The 13486-nt window shown below is 36.2% G+C and overlaps 1 protein-coding gene and 1 pseudogene across 8 annotated transcripts in view; both read left to right on the top strand.

Moving 5' to 3' along the window:
- LOC145259962 (zinc finger protein 1-like) overlaps nt 1-13486 on the top strand; it is a 529574-nt gene that overhangs the window by 189298 nt on the left and 326790 nt on the right. The gene's annotated exons all lie outside the window — the stretch shown is intronic.
- Nucleotides 12741-12870, top strand: LOC145260101 (U2 spliceosomal RNA; annotated as a pseudogene).

Genomic DNA, 13486 nt, shown 5'->3' on the forward strand with positions numbered 1-13486 from the left:
ATGGTAATTTACCTTATATATGGAATATTATTACATGGCCCACTGTAAAATTGTTAATTTTGCACTAAATGCCCTCCTCATCGATCGTTAAACTTCAACATTCAAGTGTTGTCTACTTAAGTATATATATATATATATATATATATATATATATATATATATATATATATATATATATAGAGAGAGAGAGAGAGAGAGAGAGAGAGAGAGAGAGAGAGAGAGATGGAAAGCGTAGTAGAGAGATGATAGAGATGATTGAATGGCTAGTTCACACTGTTTTCCATGAAAAGTCAGTAGTTTTCTGAATCTCACGTACATTACTTTAAACCATGTTTCTCAACCAGCGTGGGATCACTCTCTTTGGGGACGTCAAATTCTCGAGTTTCTGGAAGGAATTGAAATGATCGAATGGAAATATTGATCTTACGATAAATGTGTCTGTCTTTAATGGATCCTCTTTGCTTGTCACGGACACATCAGAATGACACACTGAAAAAGAAAAACAAAAAAAAACAAGTACATAAAAAAAAAACTATTTAGATTTATAAGTAAATTTACTCTGAGTTTTCTCTTTAAGCAATTTTATGATTAACCGTGCAGCCGTTTCTCCCGGGTGTAATCATAATTTCTTATTGTTAAATTGAAGTTAAAAAGGGTGGGGGGGGGGGGGGTCATACGGAACCGGTTTATAAGGTATTTTTTCATAGAAGCCGGTTCTCTATATCCATTTGTTTTGTCATTTGTAAAACACACTTGCTAGGCATGAGTGAAATGTGGGCTATATTTAGTTTTATTCAAATAGGGTAAATTATTATTATTATTATATCTTGATTTTAATCTTCGTAGGGAAGGGACTCGTAAAAGTGGTGCAAAAATGTTCTGCAAAGGGAATTTTACCCGTTGTGTTACGAACGTTCCCCTAGTAATTTTCTGATGATAGATCACTATCGGAAGAAAAAAAAAAAATTTGATGTCGGAGTGAGAGTCGGGCTTTCAGGAGTCTGAGTCAAGTTTTTTAAGCTACCGACTCCACAGCCTTCATTATCGCCTCTTTTATGCATTAGTTCTTTTACATGGTCAGTAGAGAACAAGTTGGTTTCCATAATAAGGATCCCTATTAATCTTTTAACGATATATAAAAAAAATAATTTAAATAAAAGAAAAAGGGGGGGGGGTTAAGAAAGTCTTTTAATGTTTCTTCTTTAAAGAATATTCTATTTGCGTGGTTCCAAGTTGCCATTTTATGAATTCAGTTCACGGAGACCAAGTAACCGTAACCCGAAGATTAAAAAAAAAAAAAAAAAAAAGAAAAAAAAAAAAAAAAGCCCCCCCCCTTCATCCTCTGCTATTTGTCTCCCTCATTTGCTCTCATTACCATTCAGTATATCATGCAAATACCGTATTGTATGTTTGTTACTTTTATCCTGCCCTACTCTCCCATGTTGAACCCCGGGGACCACCTCTCCTTCATCCTAGTTCTTTCTCAGGATCCACAAACTCGTATAAGCATGTTTTGATAAAGTATCTTTTGTCTCAGACTAGCCTGGTTGCTAGGCATTGTCCGGGTGTTTGGAGGTGTGTGTTGAGCAAAAAAAAAAAAAATGTGGTAGTAGGCAGGCAGGCTCGAACCCGTACCACGAAGGAGGAAAAGAATGTGAAAAAAAAACAAAAAAAACGTGACATCTTTGCCGTTGCATCCATCGCCAAACCGGAAGTGGCAAAGGTTTAAATTAAGGTTAGTCAATACAAAAGAAGGGGATGACTTTCAAAAATACAAGCTCTAGCTGAACACACACACACGCACAACTCTAGATTCCTCGAGTGATGACTGGGCATTCTCTTTCCAAATCAATACCTAATACATCCACTCCTTTAACCCCCAAAGAATGAAGAATTTTTTTTTTTTCTAAATTTCAGATATTATTCATTTAGGGCAACACTGGTGCAGAATATACCAACTTTATAGTTGTTTGTTTTGTAGTCTTCTTGCTTTTAGCTGGACATATAAACACACACATACACAAACTTGAATGCCCATGGGGAGAGAAACGTGAATGCCTACTAAACACTAACCTTAAGTATCTAAGCTCTCTCTGTACAGGGGTTTGTCAGGAGATACTATTCCATAAAAGTGAACCCTTATTCAATATCACATACAATTCGCAGCCCAAACAAGATCTCCTCAGTATGGCTAACCCACACTGGCTTTCATGGGGAATGGGGCCCATTCTCCAAGTGATTTTACCTCAAGTCACAGCACGAAGCTGATTACTCCACCAGACTCGATGAATTCTTGTCTTGGAATCCAGTAAGACCAAGATATCACAAGAAAGATATACTATAACGTGTTTAAATTGCAAATTGGCGAGAGAAAAATCATCTTCCCAACTTCTTTACGAACGCAGTGTTTTAGATGTAAAGAAGAACTCTAATGAAATATTCGAATATCTATGTATCTCATTCAGAAATCAAGTGTTACCCTCGGGAAAGGGGATCCTTGATTTCTGGGAACTTCAACTCAAGTAAAATGAAACACCGAGAGAAGAAACAACTGTTCTACACGTCCAAATACCCTATATATCAAGTTGCAAGTTTGGAGGACAAAATTTTAGAAGAAAGTTTGGTAGAGATTTTTCACACACATGCAGACAAGGTCACTTATATATACCCGTGTGTGTGTGCACGTGTGCGTGCATATATGTGCACGTGTGCATGCATATATGTATGTGTGTGTGTGTGCGCATGTGCGTGCATATATGTATGTGTGCGGGCATATATGTGTGTGTGCGTGCATATATGCATGTGTGTGGACATATGTGTGCGTGCGTGTGCGTGCATGGATGTATGTGTGTGGGCATATATGTGTGTGTGCACATATATGTATATGTGTGTATAAATATATATATAAGCATGTGCATTTTCTAGAATGTTTTTATACTAAATGGTACACAATTATGCAGAATGTAGAAAATATGCATGAATAGAGCTGGGTGTAATAGTTAAATGAAACTAATCATCCAATAAGAAACCATAAAAAAATGAATAATTAATTAAACTTCGTTTTTCAAGTAATGCAAACTAGTTAACTTTTATTTAGTCGCTCGCATATCAATGACTGAGTATATTAAGAAATTAGTTTTCATATTTTTTTAATAGAAAAAATTAGGGATTTAATATCAATACATGTGCGACTGAAAAGTTAACTTCTTATAGAAGACAGATAATCAAACGGTGTTTCGGTTCTGTATCTTTGAGATTTGTATTATTTATATTCCCATTTACTTGCCTCCTCATGAGGGCAGAGTTAGACACAAGGTCAGTTATTAATTTGAGGAAAATCTAGCTCTCCCAAAGGGGGGCACTCTGGATAGGAACAAAAATTAAAAATTGTCTCCGCCATTGATGACAGAAACACATGAAGTGTAGCATCAAAACAGATGCTACACTGTGATCTTGGTCCAATTATTATTTATATTATTCGGATTCTTTGGACTTAACTATTATTTGCACAACGTTTCAGTCGATGTAGTCTCTCACCGTCGACTATTTTGTCGAACTCGGGAATTTTTCTCTTTAATTCGGGAATCTACACGGAATTTCGAACGGAACTTTTTCTTTAATCCACGAGGATAGCATGCTTTTGTTCCGTCAGCCATGATTGGGTAATTCGTAATTGTATTTTTGGGTCGTCAGCACCGAGAATTAACCATTCAACCACCAGAAGTGTAACTTTTTATAACTGATTTTTACAAAGTACTCCATCTATTACGTCACGGGTTCTTGCGGATACACCTTGAGGAGAATAATCTGAAGAATCGAAATAATACGAATAAAATAATCGTTTGGTTTTTTCCCTCCTTTTCTCATATATTTATCGCATTTTATTTTTATTTATTTAACGAAAAACAGAAAGTGCGCAGCCAAAATTATTCCAATTTCTAGATTTTATTTCCATATCATTAATCCTTATTTAATTTAGTTTTTATTTAAAAAAAAAAAAAAAAAAAAAAATGTCCATCACACGTTGTAATCTGGCAAGGATTAGAAGAACACATACCAAGCAAACCAGGTCGTCGTTGACGGCGGCAAAACACGGAACGGGACGATTTGCATAAAAATTGAAACACTCCTAGAAACAACAAAAGCCAACCAAGTTCTAAATGCTAATAAAACCTCATCCTGTGAATACGAAATTGCGATTCCCACATTTAAATACGTATCTCCCGATCGCACGTTTTTCTTTTTTTGATAGTCGCTAAACAACAAAGAGAGCTGCTCACTTGTTATGTGTCCGTTAATGCCACCGTGTCTCTATCACCTCTTTGTAATAAGGCATCGTGGAATTATTCAAGATCAAATAACGATAAAGAGGCCCGGGGTTTGGTGGGAGAACTGTGGTTTGCGTAGATACGAGGAGGTGGAAGGAAAGTAAAAAATAAATAAATTGAGAATAACTGCTTTCCTATCTGTTTTTGTAATATTGGCAGCTTTTTAAATTTAAACCATTCCTTTTTTTTTCCTTCGTTTATTTATTTTATCTTTTGTTATTCTCCGTCAAAGACATTGAATTAATGTTTTTTTTTTTGTTTATCTGAAGAACTAAGTAATTAACCAGAATGCAATTGATACGGCTGGAATTTTCTTTACTTTGCTTACTATACTGCAAATATTTATCTTTTAATAAAATAAAAAATAAATAAATAACAAGTTCTCCAAGACAATCGGCAAGGTAATCCCATGTCGTCCAAACTTATATGCCTCACATACAAGGTATCCCAAAATTAACCATCTATTTTGGAATCTAAATTAGTATCGAAATAAATGGTTAGTTTTGAGAACACCCTATATTAGCCTCAGGAATAACTTTTTTTTTTTTACTAAAAGGTGGCCGCCACTTATCAAGGTCAGGTGTCACTCGAGGATAAGGGCTAATGAAATGGAATAATTGCCAAGACCAAATCCGAGTATTTGTGGGGGCAATTCTAGATAGAAATTGATACTGACTTCGAAGACGACCAAGTTGTAATCTGTAGAGAGGCAGTCTTGTGGCAGTGGGTTTAACAGAAAAGAAAAATTTTTGGTTGACTATATATAAGGTACTCTCATGCTATCTAAGGTAACGCACATATTAGCCTGAGGACTAACTTTTTTTTTCTTTTTTTGCTAAAAGGTAATTACCGCTTATCAAGGCCAAATGCCATTCAAGGATAAGGGTTAATATGATGGAATGATTACGAGGACGTTGTACGAATATTTGTGGGAACGCTTCTAGATAGGAATCTGTTGACATTTGCTTTGAAGACAAGTTGTAGTTTGTGGGGAAGCAGCCATGTGGGAGTGTATTCAACAGAAGAGAAGCCCTAGCAAAGATAGAAATTTTAGCTGGCGCTAAACAATGTAATCTTGTACCATAGCGCAGACGGCTGTATGTAAATGCATGCGAGATGACGTCACTGGTAAAGAAAAAAGACTATAAAATAGAAGAAAGAAGACGATAGCGAGAGAGAGACATGGATAATATTCGGGATCATGTGCAAGATGTGAATGACACTCGAAAAGACGATCACATGAGGGACATCAGACCAGCAACGAGAGAATGGGGAAGTAAATGTTGTTGCAGAAAACAAAAAGCGAGTTGAAGTTCTTTCCTATTCTTGGCCTCCTTTGCGACGGAATACACAACGTGTTGGGTCCCGGACAATGTTACAATCTTTTATACAGAGTGAAGTGGTTCTCAGTTGATTATCTGTGTCTAACTGTGTGGGATATATACTCGAGAGTCAAAACAATGATAAGAATATGCTGTTGTCACATAGCCCTAGTAATGTGTACGGCACAATCACATTGACACACCGGTTTTTGCCAGATCACCAAAGTTAAGCAACGTTGAGCCTGGCCAGTACCAGATGGGTGACCAGTTGGGAAGACTAGGCGCTGTATGTACCTTCAGGGAAGGTTGGACGTGGGGCCAGCACCCTCACCCTGTAAAAAGAACTTGCTACAAAAGCATCTACAAAGTTGTAGATGGCCTATGCCCCTCCAAGGGCTCAAGGCTATGGATGGATAGGATAGCCCTAGTAATAAGACGAAAAGAAAGCAGAAAAAAATGAAACTAAGATTATACAAATAACAAAACAGCAAGCCCATAACACTAATAAAATTAGAAAGTTAAATGAAAATCTTATATAAAAAATATTTGACGAAAACATTAAATTAAACCCAATAGTAATGCTGTAATATGGTACGGATGTGCAGATGTAAATGAATGGGAAATGACGTCACCAGTAGAGAGGAGAAGACTATAAAAAGGAGAAAGAGAGTGATCACTGGAGAGACGTCGATAACGTTCGCGATCACATGCAAGACGTGAATGACATCTGAAAAGACAATCACGTGAGGGACGTCACACCGCTAACGAGAGAATGAGGAAATAAATGTTGTACAAAACGTAAAACGAGTTGAAGTTCTTTCTTATTCTTGGTCTCCCTTGCGACGGAATATACAACGTGTTGGCTCCCGGACAATGTTATAATCCCATGTTGTCCAAACTAACATGCCTCTCAGACTGGCCCCAGAATAACTTTTTCTATGGTCCCCCCTCACCAAACATTCACAAGAAACATTCGTCTAGCTGAAAACACTATCAATAATTTCCCCCACTCTTTATCTGTGCATAAACCTAAACGTAGATTCCATGAACAAAGTTTCTTTCTTAGAACTGCACGCCTATGGAACTTTTTCCATTTGCCTGCTTTCCAGCTGACTACAATTTGATTGTCTTCAAGTCCAATGTAAACAAGTTCTTGATGAGCCGTTCAACTTAAGTTAACAAATATAAGGGTGGTGGAAGAGCCTCGAGAAAAAAAAAGATGTCCATTCACTTTGATGTTTAACAACTAAGAGACAGGATCTATCTGGCCTTTTAGCCACGTCACTTCCTGTTATGACGTAACTTCCTGCACATTTCTAACTTAACTTCTCGTGGAAATTTTCAGATTCTTATTTAATCCTTTACTGCTAAATATTGATGCAGGTGACTTGTATGCATGGTAACTATGCCTTCTCCCTTTCAAGCGTTACAATTTCATTGCTATTTCGGGCTTAAGCATAACGGATGGATAGAGAAAGTATCTTATAGACGTTCTTGGATGTGTCTAAAAAATATCTTTAAACCCTCCCCCCCCCCCGCCGTTGATAATAAGATACAAACGTATGATTAAAGCAAATGAGACTTGACACCTGAATTGTGGGATTAAGATATTTAAAAAAAAAAAAATGTATGTTTTAGGAAAAAATGAAGATTTACAAAAACCTGATTTATTTTTTTTTCGAATGTTTAAACTTCTGCATACACAAAAACGTGGCATAGGCTAAACAATATCCAGCTGTTACCTGATTGGAATTTACCGTTTCCTTAATGAGAAAGATAGGTTAGAGGCAAGGACATTTTTTTTAACGATGAAGAGAATATAATGACAGGTGTGCAATTGGGTGTGAACTGGGATAAACGTGTGCGTATCTATGGATTTTTATACTGTCTTCCCCTATTTGATGCTTTTTTTTCTCCTTTTCTTTTTTCTCCTCTTTTTTCTCTTTTTCTTTTTTCCTCTTTTCTTTTTTCTCTCCTTTTCTTTTTCTCCTTTTCTTTTTTCTCTTTTTTCTCCTTTTCTTTTTTCTCCTTTTTTCTCCTTTTCTTTTTCTCCTTCTCTTTTTTCTCCTCTTTTTTCTCCTTCTCTTTTTTCTCCTTTTCTTTTTTTTCATTCTTTTTTTTTGCTTCTTTTTTCTCCTTTTCTTTTTTTCTCCTTTCCTTTTTTTCTCCTTTTCTTTTTTCTCTCCTTTTCTTTTTTCTCCTTTTTTCCCCCTTCTATTCTCTTCCTCTTTTTTCTCCTTTTCTTTTTTTACCCTTTTCTTTTAGTTTTTCTATATTATATTTCTCTTTGCCTGTCTGTCTGTCCGTTTGACTTTTTCCTGGACACTACAAAGCTGATCTGGCTGAAATTTTGTATAGACCTTTATTATGATAAAAAATTTTGCAAACTAAGTATTATGGTGTCCGTTCGATGCACGGTTACAGATTAATAGAATTAGTCGCCACAATACCACATTTACTTTAAAAGTTTTTTTTTTAATTATTGTGTCAATCTACCTGAAATTTTTTATGGACTTTTTTTACAATAAAGTGCAGCGAACTAAGTATTATGGTTTCTGTCTGATGCACAGTTAGGGTTTAATAGGGATTAATAGTATTCGGTGCAAAAATGAGCATAAGTTTAACCGTATTCAACCATCATAAAGCACTCATTCTAAGCCAACGGTCTATAACTTTTGCACGATTTTAATGGAGACGTGATGACAGTGATAAGCAAAATATGGTTCCTTCTGATTAAGGATTATCTACCTCTCAGATAACGCTAAAGCTTCCCGCTTTCCCCATGTTAAAAAGAGCTTTCTTGTCCGTTTGGCTACGCCTAATTATCCAACCAAATAGACAGCAGAAACCGGAAGTTAAAAAGAGTAGACAATTTGGACTATGACACTCTATTCCCCTCTGTTTTTTTACTATTTCCTTTTATATTCTTCCATTTTATCATCCTTCTCGTTGCTCTATCTTTCCTATTTCCATCACTCCGATTCTATTCTCTCTTATTCTCTTCTCGTCCCTTCTCTCCTCCTCTTTTATCCTCTTCCTTTCTCTCCTCTCCCCTTCTGTCTTAACCTCTCTTTTCCTTCTCCCTTCCTAGTTCAAACTCTATCCTCTCCTAATCTTCTATTTCCCATTCTATCCCGTTTCATACTCTCCCCATACTCATTAGGATAGATAGGGAGATGGTGGGAGGATAGATTCGAAGAAGACATTCTTCGACTTTCCCCCTTTTTATTCTAATTCTGAATTTAGACATCAACTCTGTCCGAAACCAAGAACTGCATATTTTACGTCCGCAACTCTGAAACTCTTTGCATCTGAAGAGGTTACAGCTTGAATCGTACAAGAACTTCATTTTCTGTTTGAAACTTGTTTCATGTTCAAGTTATGCTTAATCTCTTTTAATTGCAGAGTTGGTGATGGAGTAAACATGGTTTCAAGGGCTTTACTCATTCGGTGCGATGATCAATCGGTGGTCGCCGCATGGATTTGGATCTCTAAGCATTTCACTGCTGATGGGATTAATAAACTCCATGCTCTGTTAAGTGTATTCACAAACATGATGAGGGAAAATTAACAATTAAGGGGCCGGGGGGGGGGGTTACCTCGTTACTAGATCAGGCTATTCAATTTACGAATGTATTCTTCTATGTACATCCATATATATATATATATATATATATATATATATATATATATATATATATATATATATATATATAACTAGCAAAAGTACCCGTCGTTGACTGGGTTCAAAAACAGCCTACAGAAAATGGACTTTGATTTATGAAAGTATGATAGGTTATGAAAAGGAAGGGTTGTAAAGAGATAGCTTCGAATTTGGGGGTATCAAAATCAAAGCAAAATATGATGAAAGTAAAAATAAAATAGATAAACCCCATAATTTATTATGCCATACATATTCACACTGGAACACTTATCACAATATTCTGTGGATCTATATTGAAAAACTTTGGAACATATTTCTATTCTATGGAGGTCAGGCGTGAACGAACACCCCATAATTTTATCATACCGTATTTCTTCAAACTGGAACATAATTATCAAAGTATACTTACGCAGATAGATATGAAAAATCTTTATTAAAGTTTGTGCCTATTTCCATTCTATGGATGCCAGGCGCGAATGCAGACCCCACAATTTTATTATACCATCATTATTCAAGTTAAAACTTACTTATCAAAGTATTATTATGTACATCTATATCAAAAACACCTATAAACGTTTTTTTTAATTTTAAAATTTTTTATTTCCATACTTTGTGGACCAGGCACGAACACAGATTCAACAATTTTAATGAACCACTGTTCTGCCAGATCAAACATACCCATTTCTGTGTCTCGATACATCTTCTATCATTATATGTAATCAGTTTTTTAAAATAATCAACCATATAGGAGCCTATTCGTGACCAGACACACACACACACACACACACACACACACACACACACACACACACACATATTCAGCTTTATATTATAGATTATTTATTATAATAATTAATAAATACTTACAGATACTAGTGTTTCATCTTTTTGGGAATCATCAGTGCAGGGTGTCACGATTGACGCCGATATATATATACTCCAATAACAAGGAAAAAACCACACGGCCAACGAAATTGGGAATCAGAAAAATCAGAACTTTTCAAGGTATTGGAATCACGAAAAAATTGTGCCTATTTTTCGATGCCGAAAACGATTCTGTTAATTATATTTTTTATTTGATTTTGTTTAAAACAAAATCTTCCATTGCTTGTAGTAATAATAAAATCATAAAAAAATTTTTCTTGATTCCGATACCTTGTAAAGTTCTGATTTTTTGTCCCAAGTTCCGATTAATTGTCCCAACACGTTGACCGTTTGGTTTGTTCCTTGCTATACACAGTTAGGAGATGGGTTTGTAAATCTCAGAGTGGCAATAAAGATGCGAGTGACAAAGCGCACTCTGGATTTTTACGATCAAGGCATCAAAATAGGCTGGTAAAAGTGCATTGAGAATGCTGGTGACTATGTAGAAAAAAATTCTGGGGCACAAATGGTCGCTCGTTTTAATGGTACTACTCCCGTCTTCGTTGCATTTCAACATTTTAGTTTTGGGGTTTAAAAGTAGGAGACCAGACTTGTGGAAAAACCCTGGTACATACATACATACCTGCATACGTACAATTTTCTGTGGGGCTAGACAAGCAATGGAATTTTTCTCATCGTTAGGCCATCGGCAACAAGTCGCAAGTAATTTAAATCTTTAATCTTATTATTATCATTATTTTGTTCGTTAACTACATAGTATTGCAATGTTTTATGCCGTTGTTTTTTTTTGTTTTGTTTTTTTTTCACAAGGGCGGGCTTTTACACCAAAGCTAGTGAGCATAGTCAAATAGTCAATTAGCTGGAAAGTATCTGGTGCAGGATGTTTGCTGTGCCAAGCAGAACTGTCTTCTGGAGTACAGTGATGTTGTACTCGAATCCCAAGGAGTTCAACTGTTTCTCCAGATCATCTGGAATCGAGCCAAGCGCACCTATGGAATTGGCACGATGGAAGTTTTCTTATTCCACAACCCAGCATTCTCCTCCTTCAGTTTCTGATAGTTCCGTAGTTGCTCATTTTTTTTTTTTTTTTTTTTTTTTTTGCCTGTTAAGTTGATGTCGTTTGGGTAAGCCGCATCAATAATTTGGCATTCGTTGGGATGTTTTTTGTTCATAACTATAATATCCGGTTTCCTGTAAGTTATCTCTCAGTCACACTGAACCATGAAATCCCAGAGAATCTTAACGTCCTCATTTTTCATTACCCCTTCTGGGCGTAGGAACCACTTGTCCGTCACTTGGATTCCAAACTTTTGGCACAAACTCCATTATTATTATTATTATTATTATTATTATTATTATTATTATTATTATTATTATTATTATTGTATATCAAATAATATGTGTGGGTGGATGTTAGGAGGGGAGGTGCTGCTGGCCTAGTTATCAATTACTAGATGAAGGATTTATTTTCTTCAAGCTTGAGAAAGGCAAATAAAATGTCCATATGACAAGTAAATTCTTTTATGAGATCCATTTCAGGCTGAAATATTATGAAATGGCATAAAAAAAAAATAACAACAACAACAAAAAAAATCTGGGGCTTACTGTGTGTGAGTAGCTTTAACCTCGTAGCCTACTGACACTTTCGAGTTTCTCAGCACCCCACTTAAGCTCCTCCCCCAACCTCCTGATCAGCTGTCTTTCTTTCTCCGTCTGCCCCCCCTCTCTCTCTCTCTCACTTTCCCACTCGCTCCATTTTGAGCTAATAATAGTCCTACATCATTAAAAAAAAACATGTCAAAACAAGCAATGCATATTTTGTATTATGGTAACTCCCCCCACTCACTGACATAAATGACATGTTCTTGCTCTTATTTGGGTGCTTATCCAGTTTTCAACCCGATCTCCAACAACTTCACATCGGCATCTTCCTGCAGGCTACGTAAGCAGGCACAAGATGCCAAAGCGATTATCACTTACAACTCATTTTGCCCGTTGGTCTAGTGGTCTGCTGACTGTATCCCTCCTGTCTGTAATCTTGGTCTTTTCAAGATAAAGTCAATAGACATCTCTTGTCTTTCATTCTTGTTAACTCCTTGCATCAAGTGGCTTTGTGCAGTGTCTGGAGCGATTTCCATAAAAAAAAAACATTATAAAAAAATAACCCGCTAGGCAGCAATGTGATAATATAAAGAGCAATTAGAGCTCTGGGTAGAATTTTGTTTTCAAGTATGTAGTCAACTAGCGATTATGCAACCTTCATGACTTCCTGTCGTTTGAACACTATGGATTGTCTAATGTCCGCGCCCAAAATGAGCGTTTATTGGTTCTTAATTCCCTTCATTCTCGTGCCAGTTGTTTTGTGTCCTCGAGGTAGTGGCTTAACCAATGGAGTCAAAGGTGGCTTCATGGCTGCCTTTGTCATCATACACTGATGATTTCATAAGCACGAAACAAGTGTCTGTAGGTATAAAAGAACAATTATTATTTAATCATAATCGAAGTGATATAATTCCTGTTAAGGTATCCTTCCAGTTTACAATCTCTTGGCCTTTTGGTCAAGATCAAAGTGTAGTATCTGTTCTTCAGATGCTGCACTTCCATTTCTTGTTCTCTTTCGGTGGAGGAGAAATCCTTCACGACTGAGACAATTTTTATTTTTGTACCTTTTCTCCACGTTAAAAAACGACCCTGGTGTCTAACTCCGTCCCGTGGGGAGGCATAGTAAATAGGTACAATCAAATCTGCGGCAACTTTATGTCAGCCATTTTCGTTGTTTCAGGTTACATAATCAGCCAGAAGATGCTGAAGCGATTAACCAATCAGCTGTCAGACAAAAAGTTTTGATGAAAGAATGAAATCTATTAAATAAAAGAAATAAAAATTTTATTTTTAAATTTGTTTCATTTTCCTTCAGTCGAAGTTCTCAGAAATCAAGGGGCTCTCCTTCCTGGTATTAACACGTGAATTCCATATGAGATACAAAGATATTTCGAATGTTCTATTAACGTTCTTTATCTCTCAAAACAGTGAGTTAGTAAAGAAGTTAAGAACATAATTTCCCTCTCCCCAACTGATCATTTTAATATGTTATATAGTGTATCTTTCTTTTTAGTATCTTAGCCTTACTGGATTTCAGGACAAGAATTCGTCTCGTCTGGTGGAGTATCCAGCTTCACGCTGCTACTTGAAATAATATCACTTGGAGAAGGTGCACCATTGCTTGTAAAAGATAGTGTGGTTAGCTATACGATTGAGATCTTAGTTTAACTCCGAATACTATGTGA

This window comes from Euprymna scolopes, chromosome 35 (assembly GCF_053919585.1).
Source record: "Euprymna scolopes isolate OS-2025 chromosome 35, ASM5391958v1, whole genome shotgun sequence".
Lineage (NCBI taxonomy): Eukaryota > Metazoa > Mollusca > Cephalopoda > Sepiida > Sepiolidae > Euprymna > Euprymna scolopes.